The sequence below is a fragment of the Chelmon rostratus genome, chromosome 8 (genome assembly GCF_017976325.1).
Source record: "Chelmon rostratus isolate fCheRos1 chromosome 8, fCheRos1.pri, whole genome shotgun sequence".
Lineage (NCBI taxonomy): Eukaryota > Metazoa > Chordata > Actinopteri > Chaetodontiformes > Chaetodontidae > Chelmon > Chelmon rostratus.
In genome coordinates, this window is record NC_055665.1 from 5931414 (window position 1) to 5937413 (window position 6000).

The following is a 6000-nucleotide window of genomic DNA, read 5'->3' on the forward strand; positions in this document are numbered from 1 at the left end:
TAGACAGTGTTTTACTATGCAAATTTTTTGTGTCATTTTCACTTTTATTGGGCAGTTGACAGTACAAAGGCTGGGAGGAAATGAGGGTTCAGAAAGACTGAACCAGGGTCTCTGGTCTAAACTGAATCTTGGAGATGCAGCCGTTATATCAGCCACATCATTACGGCTCCCAGCTGCTGATCCCACCAGCATGTAAACCACAAGCTGCTGATATCCACCATGTATAATCACACAGTTTAACACAGTGGGTTATATCTTAAAGAGAGGAAATGATCAGCATAATAACACTATTGACATAGCAAGTTTTGCTCACAATATCGTTATTGTCCCAGATCAGGTAATCAATTGAAGCTGGTGTTTCTCTTCATAGATCTGTTTGCTCTCTGCTGGTGAAGAGGTGTGTAGTTCAGGGAACCTGGACATCTGTAAAATCAGCTTCTGTGGTGTCATTGAGATAAATAGATAAGATAGATAAATAATTCTACTTGTGGCTTACAGATTTCTTTTTCAAGAGAGTACTTTGATTCAATGAGGGAGAGAGGCACGTGTGTCAATCAATCAATCAATCAATTAATGCATGATTCTAAACCATGTGGGGGTTTCCCGTGCTCCTGCTGGGATGCAGCCCAAATGTTGGTACAGGCCTGCCTGATGTGTGACCGAAAGTAAACAAACACCATGACCCAGTGTGTGTGTGTGTGTGTGTGACAGAGTGATAAAAAGAACACACATGGTCTTTGACCTTTGGGTTCAAGGTGTGTGACTAGGTGTGTGTGTGCATGTGTGTGTGTGAGCGTGTGTCTGTGTGGTCAAGTTTGGGTAAATATAGCTGCTGGTGGCTCTGTGTTAACGGTCAGACAGTCACAGACGACAAAAGAAAGACAGCAACACAGACGAGAACACGTTTGTGCCTTTGGACTCTCAAACGTGATGTCAAGTGCCCTCCTGCTTACACTCACACACACACATACACGCACAGACACACACACACGCACAAACACACTACCCCCACGCTAACCTTGTGCCCCTTACACCCAGCCTCCCCTCCTCCAACTACCTCCCCCAATCCCTCAATCCCGACCCTCTATCCTGACCGCCCACTGCCTCCCTGCCTCCCGCCCCAACCTGTGTGTGTGTGTGTGTGTGTGTGTGTGTGAGAAGAGTAGCCGATTGACTTATGCCTTCATTTCAGAGCTGTCACTCCTGGCCAAACACCATGACCCCGCAACCTCCATTTTGGAGGCGCACATGTTTTTTTCTTCCCTTCACCATATGAATATAAAAAACACATGTGGCCCAAAGGTGTGTGTATGTGTGTGCGTGTGTGTGTGTGTGTGTGTGTGTGTGTGTGTGTGCATGTTTATGTGTACAGGTAAATCAAACTGACACAGCTCCTTTGAATGGCAGGAGCTGAATTACTTTTGCACTTCAATTTTGCACACCTGCCATTTATGGCAAACACTGGGCTCAGCATAAACCATAAAAGCAGAACACGTTGCTTCAGGATTCAAATTCAAGCCAGTAAATATCAGAACCAGGTGCAGCAATTGCAGGTTATTTCTTTGTGGGTAAATTACTTTGCATATTGCAAATATCTGGTTATTATTGTAGGTCTACATTGTACCCTAATATGTGTGAATTTAACAACTTTGTGTTTATTTTGAATACCAGAAAACAACGAACAAATCAGATTCCACATTCTAGGTACAAATAAATCCCAATGACTCTTCTACTTCAAGCATTTCTAATTTTGGAACTTATTTAAAAGGACTCTGGTATAACCAGCAGCTCATTTTGGGTTTCTCACCATGTTTCTCTGCACTTTCTGGAAACATAGTCTCACCTGTCACCATAGCATAATGACCTTGTCCAGGGATAAATATGGTGTACATCTTCTTGCACCAACAACTTTATGTTGTATGGGGACTGAAAAACAGGTTGAAAAGCAATTGAAATGGATTATAATATTCATAGTTATGCTTTCATTAGTGTATAATCATCTGAAAATAAAAATCATGTTTTCGTTACCTTTGAAGGAGCTTTTATATCTGCAGATGGAGCAGGTCCTCTTCCACGCAGGCTGCAGTGTTGCTCCACCATGTGCCTACGGTGGCCCAGAGTGGACAAAACCAAACACTATATAGAACGTATTTTTCAGAAGTTTCACAGCCACCACAAGTTCTTCTACACATTTGGAAAGGGAGGGATGAGGCGAGGGGTATTCAGTTGGTTGCATCTGTACCTGCAGCCTCACCACTAGATGCTGCTAAATCCTAAATCAGTTTAATCTTTTTTTAAAAAAAATGGATATTTGCATGTCAAAAGAAGTAAAAAGCAAAAAAAGTACCTTTAATTTTAACAAAACATATGAAATAAAAAGATAAAATGTACAACAATGTATGTATGAAAGCCAACACATAAAGCTGAATTCAATACACATATTGTGTGCTACAGATCATTTTGCAAGCATAGGTGATTAGATGCATTTATTTCTAAATGGATGATTTATCCACGTCCATACTTCATCAAACCAAGTGAGTTTGAGTCAATTAGGCTGCAGTGTAAGTGCTATGATGCACACATTTACACATGCAGGACAAAAAAAACAAAACAAAACAGTGCTCTTGCGGATGCTAACAATGCATCCATCTGAACCGTCTGTAGGTAGGCAGCCATACCAATCAGGTCCCAGCCAGAGGTCGAGATGACAAACACAATAAGGCAGCAGATTCATCACCCGTGTGCTCTGACAGTAATTGTCCCAGGTCCATGTCACAGTCCTCCTGTTAAAAATACAAGGGATGCTCCTTTGACAAAGATGACATCGGCGCCAGTCACATGCATTTAAGCCAGACACCTCCTCTATTTGTTATGACACACTTTCAATTTAGCAAAAGGGGCCTGCCGAAGATGAGCAGCGCCCTATGTGGGAGGAGGAAGGCTGTGAAAGCAGGTCGCTGTGTGTGTAATTTAGACTTGGGTAAAGGAGGCAAGACGTGCCGAGGGATTTTGTTTAATAAAAAGGCATGTTTTGTCTCGCTGCTAAATGTAAATGCTAGCGGTACAAGGGCGAGCCAGACGTCCGTCTCTGGGGGATACGGCAGCTCAGATCGATAGGTGGGATGTCAGATTGAATTGAGGTCATTCTTTGTCTCCTCAAAGAGCTCCCTCTTACTGGCTCACCATCAAAATGTAGCGGGGTATTAAGTGAGAGGCAGGGTGTGGAGGGGGAGGAGGCTGGACAGTTGTTTTGGTGACCCTTGTCTTGTGGGAGCAGCCGAGTTTTCTGTCCTGTAACTGTTCATTCCCAGTTGTCCTGAGAGAAGGCTTGACACCGACACTGTCTGTTCTTTGAAGGATCAATAACCCGATGAGATGTGATGAGCCTGTTGTTGCTTAATTCTATCTAAATGTTAAACAGACTGACGATGGAGTCTTTCCACTCAGCCAGAATAAACATGCACCTCTGCGAGGATGAATATGGTGGCAGGTGGGCAGTGTGCGGCGACAGGAGTCTGGGGCTTTAATGATTAGCCGATTAATCAATCATTTGCCAGACATTAACTACATTAATTAAATTTCTGATGATTGTTTTAGCTAAAGTTAAAAAAAAATAGCATTAAAATGTAAATGAAAGTTCATAATCTCTGTCTCTTTCTCATCATTGTACAGTTTTGGTTTTTATGAATATTGGTCAGACTAAGTAAACAACCCCTCTATAACATGTCAATGGAATTACATAATTTTTGACATCTTACATAATAAAAATAAAGAAAATACTACAATATTTAATCCAATATTGATTAAAGCTGCAATTTAACGCCTTTCGGCTCATTGTTTTGGTCTAGACAAGATGTCGAAGACAGTCGAAGTGTAGCTTACAGGTTGGAACGCGAGTGGTTCCCTCTGCTGGTTGGGAGTATTAATAACTCTTATCACTACATTGATAATGAGTGCAATGATCAAATATTGCAGTTGTCTTGTCTCAAATTGTGCCAGAGCAACACAAAAATATTACAGCTAAAATCCGACATTTAAAAAGTACTTTTTTCCCCAAGTAACAAAATACTTTTATACACAGTAACCAGTAAAGCTGTTATGGTTGGGAAATCTTTGTCCTCAGAGCCACACTGACTATTTCATTTTTTTTGTTTCAGACGGGAGCAGGAGAGGGGCGGAGCTAATCACCTGGCAGAGAGTGCAGGGAAGCACCTGTCCTCAATTGGTTCATCACCGGCTCTTTATAAGCAGCCTCCGCGCTGTTTTCTCTGTGCCTGTGCCCCCTGTGAAGTGTTTTGTGATTGCCTGTCTCTCACCTCGCTCCTCTTCTAGAAGTTTCCAGTGAGTTTTGCTTTGTGTATTTTCTGTAATATATAGTCGCAAGTTTTTTCCGTATCTGTCATTTTACTTTGTCTTTTAATTCGTCACTTTGTAATTGCTTGAGCTTGTGTTGATACTTTGCCCCCCGTGGCCTCTCTTAGTTGTACTTTACCTTTTGGACTGAATAATTTGCTATTTGCTTTTTTCTATTTTTTCTAGGAATAAATTTTGTTCTTGTCTCTGCATCTGGGTCCTGGCCTCGCTCTTTTTGAACACAACAAAAGCAAGTCAGTTACTTTTAAGAGAAGTAACTAAAAACTGTAATGAATAGCTAATTTTCAATTACTTGTAAAACATTGTGAGAGAACAGTCAGATGTTCTCTCAATATCCCACAATCAGGTGGCCAGAAACATGTCTCAGAATAAATGCTAATATTCCTCCCTGTGTAAATACTGTGTAAATGTTTTCCATGTCCACGTTATAAGCTGCTAATCAGTATGTCAGTGTTGTGTTTACAGCTTGTTCTGTTCTCCCCAATTGGCTAAAAAAGCCTCAGTGATATTCAGTGGCTTCAATTAAGTGGTCATTTTTTTTGCCCTTTGCTGCTGTCACCTCTATACAACGCACATAGAGCCCTTCTGCAGTTTTCCATGGCTTTTATGACCCATAATATTTCATGAAGCATGACAAATGCAGCTGAAAATCTCAGTGTAGGCTTTGCAAATGTTTCATGAGAACAAGACAAAGCCAAAGTTCATTTTAAGTTTCATTAATTTCCTCTTGTTTCTTTCTCTCTCTCTCTCTGTATGAGTTATATCTGAATGCATGACAAAGGAGCCAGGCCTGAAACTCTTTAGCGAGCACGCCCTCTTGACACTTGATATATAGAGCAATGCATCTCCAAAGCTAATATTATAATGAATTGGATCTGTGTCTACGTGTGTGGCCCAACAGTGGCCTGTTTGTGAAGATGTCCCAAAAGCAATACCACCACCTCCAGAATCAACAGACCCCCATTTAGCATTCCCAGATCCCCTGAAATGAAACGTTCATTTTTCCATAACTATCATCTCCGGCAAAGCATTGCACTGGAATTGGATCTGTCCCTGCACGACCCCTCACCACTCAGATCTCATCAAGCGTGGGTTGGAGTCACCCCTCTCCCACAGAATTGCTCTGAACGGCAGGAAAATGTACATCACTGAGGCGCCGACCAAAAATGGCATTGGCCTCCTTCGCATACAGACAACCCCCCCCACCTCTTATAAATCCTTAAAGAGGGCCCCGACTCCAATGTATGGCAACACCATCAATATTGATGTGGGAGAAAGTTCTTCCAAAGCCGCCTCAGTCACAGAACATTAATATTGATAGTGTTGTGCACCAGCCCGGACGCTCGGTGTGACTCTAAAATGGTAATGGCATCTGTACTGGGGGTTAGAGGCCAATATCATTGCTGAATATGGACATGGCTGTTTAGCTGCAAGCAGGACAGGGGGCCATGCCAATCACTGTGTCCTCTTCGTCAACCTGACCATCCTAAGAAGGGCATGTCCGGGGTCACTGAGGAACTTTGACTCTCACTTCATTTCGCTTTAGTCGTCCAATTAAGTTTGCCCCAGACAGGCCTGTGAGATGCTTTTGAAGGGAGAGCGGAGCAAGACTTGCCACCAAGAGTC